At 46.4% G+C, this 9,964-nt stretch overlaps 1 protein-coding gene across 2 annotated transcripts in view; it reads right to left on the reverse strand.

Annotated features, from left to right (window-relative positions):
- Positions 1-1,721, reverse strand: part of SPSB1 (splA/ryanodine receptor domain and SOCS box containing 1) — a 36,231-nt gene extending 34,510 nt beyond the window's left edge. The window contains exon 1 of one of the 2 annotated variants that reach the window (XM_083628966.1): positions 1,298-1,721. The gene's annotated coding sequence lies outside the window, so the exon portion shown is untranslated. The remainder of the gene's footprint in view (positions 1-1,297) is intronic. The other variant, XM_083628967.1, reaches the window with a different exon arrangement.
- Positions 1,722-9,964: the final 8,243 nt, after the last annotated feature.

Consider the following 9,964-nt stretch of genomic DNA (forward strand, 5'->3'; position numbering starts at 1 on the left):
TCCCTTCACTCCACTCCTGCCCCAAACAAGCAAAGCCCACGGAGATATTTCCGAGCCCCTTTCTATAGGGATTCAGCAGCAGGGCAGCTGGATCCCCAGCTCAGCCCTGTGGCACGGTGGGTGGCCTGTGGCAAGTCATTCTCCAGATGTACAGAGAGAATGGAAAAGCATCTGAAGTTTGGAAGGTTCCCAGGGTCTGGGAAACATGACGATGGCACCAAATGCTTTTTCAGAAGTGTTTTCTCAAGGAGGCCAGTTCCAGATAGGATACAGAAACCAGACACCGGTGCGAACGGTGGCTCCCCAGAGGCCTACCTCGCAGGGGTGATGGGAAGATCGAGCCGGCAGAAAGGAGGAAAAGTGCACAAGTGCATCTGAGAGTCAAGTTAAGTTTGCTTCTGTAAGAGCAACTGTTTTAAGAGACCTCGAGAATGCCTGAAATATCTGTCAAAGTGCTTCCACTTCTAGTCGTGCTAAGATCTAATAAAAACCACACGTCCAGAGTGAGATCCAGCTGTCACCCTTTCCGATTACAATTTCAATGGGAGGGTCTATGATCAATGGGAATCAAAACTCCCAATGTGAAGAACTGTGGCTCAGCGGCAGAACACTTGGCTCTGCATGCCACAGGTACAATTCTCAGCCTCTCCAAGCGGGGGTGGGAAGACAGAAGCCCCAGAGGAACAGCTGCCAGCCAGAGTAGACAATACTGAGCAAAGATCTGACTTAGAAGAAAGCAGCTGCTCCCAAGTTCCTAGAAGTGCTTTCAGGTATCGGTTATACAGGCAGCCACGAGTAGGAAGAAATAAATGTTTTTCCTGGCTTTTCGCAAACACACACACCAAATCGCCAATTTGCTCAACTTTTTGGAACATGCATAAGGCCATCCCAGGGTTTGTCAGCTCCAAAATTATCCCACAGCCGCACTTCTTTCTGCAAGAGCATTCATACTACGATCCTGTACTTACTTAGTAAAATAGACACACGGACAGGACTTTTTTAAGAGTCAAGGAAGTGTCCCCAAGACTGCTGTCTCAACATTATGCCATTTCAAAAGCAAAGAAATAAGCAAAAGGGCATGTTTATTTTGCTAAAGGGCTTTCAGCCCCTTACAACAACATCAGGGCGAGTCAAACATTCAGCGAATCCATTGATCCGGAGAGGATCTGCATTCACACGCAGCTAAAGGGGCAGCGACTCCGAATCAAGAGACTCCAAGTTTACGGTAACAGGGGAGGGGCAGGGGGGAAAACACAACTCCCTTTCGCGGATATATCCCACCACTTTCCGGTCTTACCTCCCAACAAATCCGGGGCACACCATTCCGAGGTAGATCTTTTTATTATTATTATTCCTCCCGAAGCCTGCTCATGGATCAGAGGTTTTGTTGGCGGGGCTTGCAAAATAAGGCTTATCGTCAACTCTGAGGTTGCAGGACAGTTGGGTTCTTTTTCCTCCTCCTACCCTGAACAAAGCGGCCAAAGAGTCTTGCGAGCAATAATGCAAATCTCTCTCTGTGTGTGTGCGTGCATGCACACGAGCTCGGAGCATGTACCTCGGGGTGGGCTGCAAACTCCGTGGACGACGAAGGCGGCAGCGAAGCCCCGGGTCTCTCGGATCGCCTTCACTCCCAGCGCTCCCCGCCTTGAATCCGACGCCAGGCCAGAGTCTCCGCTACTAAGAAGCCGAGCAGCGTCGCGTCACATGGGCTCCAAATAACCTCCCAGCTGCCCGGCCCAGCTCCTCCTCTTAAAGGAGACCAAGAGGGCAGGGCGCAGGAGGGGAGGGGCCGGGCGATTGCAAAGGACGGGATCCCAGCGATGCAATGCCCGCACGTTTCCTTCCCCGGGAGTAAAACTCCTATGGGAACCGCACGGGTTCATCTTTACGCGTCAGCTGGGAATTGCAGCATATGTTGAAGCAATTCCGGCATATGAAAGGCAGTGCGGTGCACTGGTTAGAGTCCCGGGTTCAAATCCGCCCCCCTCGGCCATCAAGCCCACTGGGTAAGACCCATATAGGCCAATTTGAGCTCCTTGGGAGGAAAAGGTGGGATAGAAATGTGATAAATGAGTAAAATCAAGGACACTGAAAGCACATGGCTCCCTTCCAAAAAAAAACTTGCTGGGAACTGTAGTTTGTTAAGGGTGCTGGGAATTGTAACTCAAAGGAAAACTACAGTTCCCAGGACTAGGAGCTGGGGGGCCTGGGTTCAAAATCCCCCATTCGGCCATGAAGCTCACTGGGTGCGACCTTGGACCGGCCACTGCCTCTCTTGTTGTGGAGATTAAATGGGGGGGGGGAGAGAACCATGCCAACCTACTTGAGCTCCTTGGGAGAAAAAGGTGGGATAGAAATAAACGGAATAAAGGACTAGGAGTGCATACTCCAGGGGTATATTGGGACTACAACTCCCACCGTCCCTGACTACTGGGCATGCAAGCCGCTGGGGTACCGCTAGGCGTTCGGGAGCCCGAGCAATCGGGTGGGCGCCACGCTGTCCATCCCTGGCGTGGGCGATAGTTGCTCTTGTTTTCATTCTATGCAAATAGTTACAGTTGTTTTTTTCAGAGATGCAATTGTCGTCGAGGTGTTTTTGTGGCGGAAACAACTGGTCTGAGATGTTCCGTGGGAAACGATTCACAGAGGAAATTGATAGTAATTAACTGTTTTCTGGATGGCATTCTTGCGTGGCGAGCTTAATTGCTTTGATGAGATGCTCCGTGGGAAACGATTTTTTAAATGAGATCGATAATAATAATCGCCGTAGTCACCGTCGAAGTCATCCGAAAGGGCACACCCTTACGTGGGAATAAAGGTTTTAGGAATGTAGGTGCTCAAGGTAGGTTCACACGGCGCATAGAACTAAGCCGATTTACTCGGGAGTAAGCCCCGCCGTCGCGTTTTCGTGGAACTTGCCTCCAAGTTACCAATGCAGATCGGGTTGCAGTCTTAAGATCGGGTCCAAGTAACTTCTACTAAAGAGTAGACCCGTTGAAATTCATGGCATCGGCTTATTTATTTACTGCATTTATAGCCTACCTTTTCCTCCAAGGAGCTCAAGGTGGTGTATATGGTTGTGTGTCCCCCATTTTATCCCCACAACAACGCTGTGAGGTAGGTTAGGTTGTGAGGCAGCAGCTGGTCTTCGGTGTCCTAGTTCAACACTCTAACCACTACACTACTCTGCCTCAAGACCATTAATTTCAATGAATCTACTCTGAGTATACCAGCTACTTAGTACAATTGCAAAGCATGCTTAACCGAGTGTAAACGCCATTGAACTCGATGATGGGCAGTTGATGATCGAACCCATAAGGAGCAAGGCTGCAATGCAGTTCAGTGCATGCTTTTCTTGGGAGCAAATTCTTTATAATCAATACAACGTTTACGTACAGGTCAGCTATATATAGACAAGAAGGTTGAGATCCAATGATGCACGCCTCCCTGGGAGTAAATTCTATGGAAGTCAATGGCACTTGATGCTCAGCTATGTTTACAACATACTCTTAGCCATGTTTAGGTAAAGGTAAAGGGACCCCTGACCATTAGGTCCAGTCGTGACCGACTCTGGGGTTGCGGCGCTCATCTCGCTTTATTGGCCGAGGGAGCTGGCGTACAGCTTCCGGTGGCCAGAATGACTAAGCCGCTTCTGGTGAACCAGAATAGCGCACGGAAACGCCGTTTACCTTCCCGCCAAAGCTGTACCTATTTATCTACTTGCACTCTGACGTGCTTTCGAACTGCTAGGTTGGCAGGAGCAAGGACCGAGCAACGGGAGCTCACCCAGTTGCGGGGATTCGAACCGCTGATCTTCTGATCGGCAGGTCCAGGCTCTGTGGTTTAACCCACAGCGCCACCCACGTCCCTAGCCATGTTTACTCGGAGGTAAAAGTCTCTCTGCGTTCAAATGAGGGTTACTTCCAAGGAAAGACCTTAGCTCAGCATTAGCTTTGAACACAGAAAGTCCCAGGTTCAACATCTCTGTGGGCCAGGAGAAAAAACCTGTGGTGATTCAGGTGCATTCTGCATGTGTTCAGAGGTACGGTAGTCTTTTTGCATTTGCTGGTGCTGAGCTCTGGTACCGAAAAGCAGACCAGGAAGCGGGTGAGGGAAGAGCACTCTTTTAGTTCTCCTTGGAAAAGACAGGGACAGTTGCTCTCAACATAAACCACCTCACAGGGTTGTTGTAAGGATAAAAAGTAGGAAAGGGGGAAGACACAAGCGTGCCACCTTGAGCTCCTTGCAAGAAAGGGAATATGAATGTAATAAATAACTGCACAGCTCTGAAAGCTAAGCAAAGCCTCCATATATAGGAGCAGTCTATCTCAGAGAACCAGATGCTAGTGGAACACTAGGTTTAAAACTAGCTGTCAGACAGGGAGACTCAACTCCAGAACATAGAAAAAGAATAAGAGAGGGCCTCTAATTTCATGCAGAGTAAATTTCAATCATGAATGAGAAACCAGAGGCAGGCCTCTTGCATCTTGAGATTTAGGCTGCAATCCATATCGCACTGAAAGAGGGTGTCAGGCTCAGTAACACTTATTATTGAGTAAGCACATTTAGAACTGATTGCTCCTTACAGGGCAGAGCTTCCTGATCAGAAAGCATCATTTCCAGAGTGTGTCTTGATTTCTACCTTCCTCTGGTAATCGAACCTCTGGTTTTTCATAGACAGTTACATGGTGGAATACCATTCCCTTGCTACAAAGACTGGAGGTTAATAGTTGGGGGGCGGGGGCTTGACTGATGTTTCCATCAATAGGAGCTAATGGGTAGGAGATGGTCTCCTGATAACTGGGGATCTCTCTGTTTTGGAATGAGATGCCCATCAGAGCTTGGGGAAAGTGGCAACCCTGTCAGAGGAGGGTGCAGGGATATGTGACAATCAGCAGTTGAAGTTTGGGAGAGAGCCAAAGACTCTGTGTGCAGGCTTTGGCGACTTGCAAAGTTGCATGTATAGCAAATTTTACAACAACAAAAGCTTTTAAAGTCTCGGCCAAAAGAAAGCAAACTTACATAGCACTGAATTACTTGACATGCAGGAAAGCAAGGAACAGGTGACAATATTCAGCTCATAAAATCCACCCAGCTGTCTGTGCATATTATTTGCACAAGCCTATGCAGGTACAGTGGTACCTCGGGTTACAGACGCTTCAGGTTACAGACTCCGCTAACCCAGAAATAGTACCTCGGGTTAAGAATTTTGCTTCAGGATGAGAACAGAAATCGTGTTCCAGCAGTGCGGCAGCAGCAGGAGGCCCCATTACCTAAAGTGGTGCTTCAGGTTAAGAACAGTTTCAGGTTAAGAACAGACCTCCAGAATGAATTAAGTTCTTAACCCAAGGTACCACTGTATTGAGTTAAAATGTCTTTTTAAAGACTCTAGCCCTCTGCAGTCTTGTTTATTCTTCATTATTTTAAAAGCATGTTCTTTTCTGCTCTTCTGCTAGGGAAGGAAAAAGGCTCTCAGTGTGGTTTACAAATATCAGTAATGGCAGCCCGTGAAAAAGGCAAATTCCATGCTAGGGATCATTAGGAAAGCAACAGAAAATAAAAATGACATTTCACAAATCTGTGGTGCAACTGCATTTGGAATACTGTTCACAGTTCTGGTCCCCTCAACTCAAAATGGATATTGTACAGTTGGAAAAGGTTCAGAAATGGGCAAGCAGAATGATCATGTGGGTGACCCTCAACGCAGACAACACGGAGCCAGCAGGACCAATGGTCTCTCTTGAAGACCTTAGTTTTTTCAAGTGGCGCCACCTGGTGATCACAACAGGTGGCACAGTGCCTCTTGCATCCTTCCCGCTGGGTCACGCCGGCCTGTTGACATCCCTTTACAACACAGTTGGGAGAACTCCCTTCTTCACATCAGCCTTGGACATTCTTTTCCCTTGGTTTATGTTGTCAGAAGAGTGGGTTGTTGGGAGAATATTTTGCTTTTATCTTTGGATGAAGCAGCTGGGGGGCTGTCCAGGCCGTTCTGTTCTAGGAGACAAGAGATTGATTGCTCTGGTTGCACCATAAGAAGGGGTTGCATTTGCTGTTCTCCAGTCCGCTAGGGCCATGACATTAGAGAGCACTGCTGTGTTATTGTGACCCTGTGGGTCCTCAGCGCATGGGCACAGATAAGAACAGCAGCTTGCGTGCGGAGGGGAGGAGGCCAGAGTCACTGGGCTGACGGGAAAACGAAAGCTCATTCGGCCCAGACTTTTCCTAGAATGCTATCTCAGAACAGCTGGGATCCCTCTGACCTTCCCAATTGCTAGAATAGGGCTCCATCTGCACTATACATTTAAACATTTTAAACAACCATGGTTCCCCCCCCCCCGAATTCTGGGAGGCTGTTAAAAGTGCTGAGAGTTTACCCCTTTCCCCACCCTCACAAATACAACTCTCAACGTGGTTTAACCATCAAGGAACTCTGGGAGGGGAATAGGGCTCTCCTAATAACTCCCATGGTTGGACAGTGTTCTCGAAGCTACCAGCATGAGTTTGACCAAACTTCGGGAGGCAGTGGAAGACAGGAGGGCCTGGCGTGCTCTGGTCCATGGGGTCATGAAGAGTCGGACACGGCTAAACAACAACAATAACTCCCAGAATCCTTAGCAAACCACAGTTCCCAGGATTCTTTGAGGGAAGCTGTGACTTTGTAAGGCCTGAAAACCAGCTGACAGGTCACATGACTTAAGTTTTAAGCAGTCATGGCCTCACCCAAAGAATCCTGGGAAGTGTCATTTACTAAGCGTGCTGAGAGTGGTTAGCAGAGGAGACCCGCTATTTCCCTTAACAGAGCTGCAATTCCCACAGTTCCCTGGGAAGAGGGACTGACTGTCAACACTCTGGGACTGTAGCACTGTGAGGGTTTAACAGCAAAATGGAGTGGTGGACTCTCCTTCACTGGAGGTTTTTAAGCAGAGGTTGGCTGGCCATCTGTCACCTGTGATCTCTGCACTTCAGGGGGCTGGACTGGATGACCTTTGGGCATCGCCGCATGAGGAAAACCAGGAAGGTGCCACACACCCTTTCCCAAAACTTGCTTACTGGGGTTGCATGGTGGCAGCTTCCAGTGAGATCTCTCAGAGCTGTCACAAGATCTTGGTGGAAGCCGCTGCCTACAAATCTCTGATTCTATTGGGGGGGGAATAGGGCTCTCTTTTCAGCCCTCAGCACCCTGCACCCCCTTTTAAATGGTTTTTTTAATCAATGCACACATAAAATGCATATATTTGCACAATCAGAACATATTCAGGACTTCCGGGTTAGCGCCATCGGGGAAATGGCGGAGTTCCTCCGATCGGAGGAACTGGCTCCGTGGAAACTGGGTCTACCCGCTACGGCGAAGGTGGGGACCCGCTAGAAATCCCAGGTGGAAGAAGCCTGGGGACGTGGGGTTCGGCAGAGCACCAGGAGCGCCTCCCCTACTCGCGGGGGACCCAATTTTGGGGCTCCGGAGTGAAGTAGGGTGATCGGCGCGGTGCTGCGAACTGACTGCAATTTTCATGGAGGGAAGCTGCATTGCCATTGCTGGAGAGCGCTGACTCTTTCCTGACGACAATTGGACTCTAAACAAGTACCCATGAGTAGAAACAGAAAATTGGATCAAGAAATATCTTAATTTGGCACCGAAGCGGGAAGGTTCAAAACAGGAAGTCCGCCTTCCGCTTTCTGTAAATAGACTGAAGCAAAAATCTTGTAAGCTAATAGCCTGGAAAGTCGCTTTACAAAGGTCGAAATTTCCTTCATTTATAACCATTAAAACCCCCTTGGAAGCAGGAGAAAGGGGGGGGGGGAATTAAACTGGTTCAAGCCTGCTGGAGAGGGAGTAAAGGAAAATAAGTTTCCACCGTCTCAAACCTGGGAACGGGGTGTCAGAGACAGAAATTATTGGTGACGTCCATTGACTGTGAATGGAACATTTTGACAGATAGCAAGAAAAAAGAGAAACAAATTGATTCCAGTGTTGCCTGTTGCATTCTAAAGAAACAAAATATTTGAAAATTGAAAGTAACTTTCTTTGTTGGACATGATTTAAAAAGATGGACACAAATAGAAATTGTATCCTCTAGAGGGAGCTTGTCAAATTGTTGCTATTCACTTGGGGATTTCACAGCTGCGAGATTAACATCGTGGGACCAGACTGTGACCTTGAATAAAAATGTGTTTGGAAGAAGTCCTGGTGCTTGCTTTTTGCAAGACAAGTGCTTTGTTGGAGCAGTTGCATGAGTAGTTGGATTTTATGAATGAGAAGTTGGATTTGATGACTGTTACAATTAGTGAATGTGGACAAATAGGGAATATTGACATTGAAATCATACAGGGACCAATCCAGGAAACTGGTTCAACTGGGCAAATGCAAGGGCAGATAATAATGGAGGAAGCTATGGTGCTACCTCAAGAAACACAAATGGAGAGACCCGAGGCCCTGAGGGAGCATAAGCCGCTGTTTTGGAAGAATGAACTTGAATTAGGCCAGAGGGAGTCTGGAGCTGAGGAGGCTCTCAACTTTGGAGAGATTTTGAAATATGTTGTTAAAGATCTTTTGGATTATATTGATGTCTGTGGGGAGTGGGACTGTGGGGAATGGGCAGGTCTGATGTGGGGAGATGGACATGAGTATGGGTGGAAATTCCCCGGAGACCTACTCCCTAAGGAGAAAGGAAAGAAACTAAGAAAGAGACCAACAAAAGACAAGGAAAAGTGGAAGTATAAACAAGAAGAAAAAGATCTGCAGAAGGGGCATGGAAGAGACTTAAGAGCCTCGGATATCAGACTACCAGGTTGATGGACTAGATGGAATGGATAGTAAGGACTGACATAACCCGAGACCAGGAAGAAGGGACGTTGGATGAAAATTGGAAGAGTCTATAAAGAAAAATTTTTATTTTGGGAATTAGTGTAAAATTAATGAATATTAGGGAGAATGTTGGAATGAAATTATCTGGCTTTAGCAGAAATGATATAAGGATAAATAAGTATTAAGTTTTTAAGTTTTAAGGTATTTTATGGTAAGATAAGGTTAAGGTATTTTATGGTAAGACAAGGTTAAATAAAGTAAGGTAAATTGAATAACAGAATATGGTGAAAGATGGATAGGATGTATAGAGTTAATTAATTGGTTATAAGCTAAAATATAGAAAGGATTTGCTGAAACAATGACTGAATCAGGATACAAAAAAAGGGAGGTGTGAGGAAGTCAGGGAAATAGGCAGATGAAAGATAGGATATGGAATGACTGATTTGTTTTTAACTATTTTTCTTTTTCTGTATTTTGTATCTTTTTGTCTTCTTTTTGTCTTCTTTTTGTCTTCTTTTTTTCTTTTTCATATTTTTGTATTGCCTTTGAAATTTTAATAAATATTATTATTTAAAAAAATAACAGAAAAAATAACATATTCAGTCAAAACACCGGTGATGGAAGAAGCACCCTTAACAAAACACAACTCACAGAAGCTGTGGCTGTGGGAAAGCCAGCAAAGTGAATGCATTGAGTGAGCTTTTTGTTAGTGGCTTGGGTTCCCCAGGCTGTTTCAACACCAGCATGATTCCCTTAAAAGAGGGGCCTTCATTCAGGTTACTCATAGAATAGAAGAATTCTAGGGTTGGAAGATACCCCCAAGGGTCATCTAGTCCAACCCCCTGCAGCTCCTACTGTCAGAAAGTTCTTCCCAATGTTTAGCCAGAATCTCTCTTTTTTTGTCATTTGAATCCATAGGTTTATGCTTAAAAACATTTTTGTTTAGGCGAGCCTCTCCAGACACGTGGGATGTTGACAGGAGTTCTAATTGATTTTCATTGTTTTCTGAATGTTTTAAATAGGCTAAAGTTTGCATTGAAATGGACATATTTAGTGAAAATAACCCACAATGATGCATTAATTTTGGGGAAATCACTTTGCAAAAAAATGTACAGTTGTACCTTGGATCCCGAACCCCTTGGTACTCAGATATTTTGG

The sequence above is a fragment of the Podarcis filfolensis genome (assembly GCF_964270895.1).
Source record: "Podarcis filfolensis genome assembly, chromosome: 8".
Lineage (NCBI taxonomy): Eukaryota > Metazoa > Chordata > Lepidosauria > Squamata > Lacertidae > Podarcis > Podarcis filfolensis.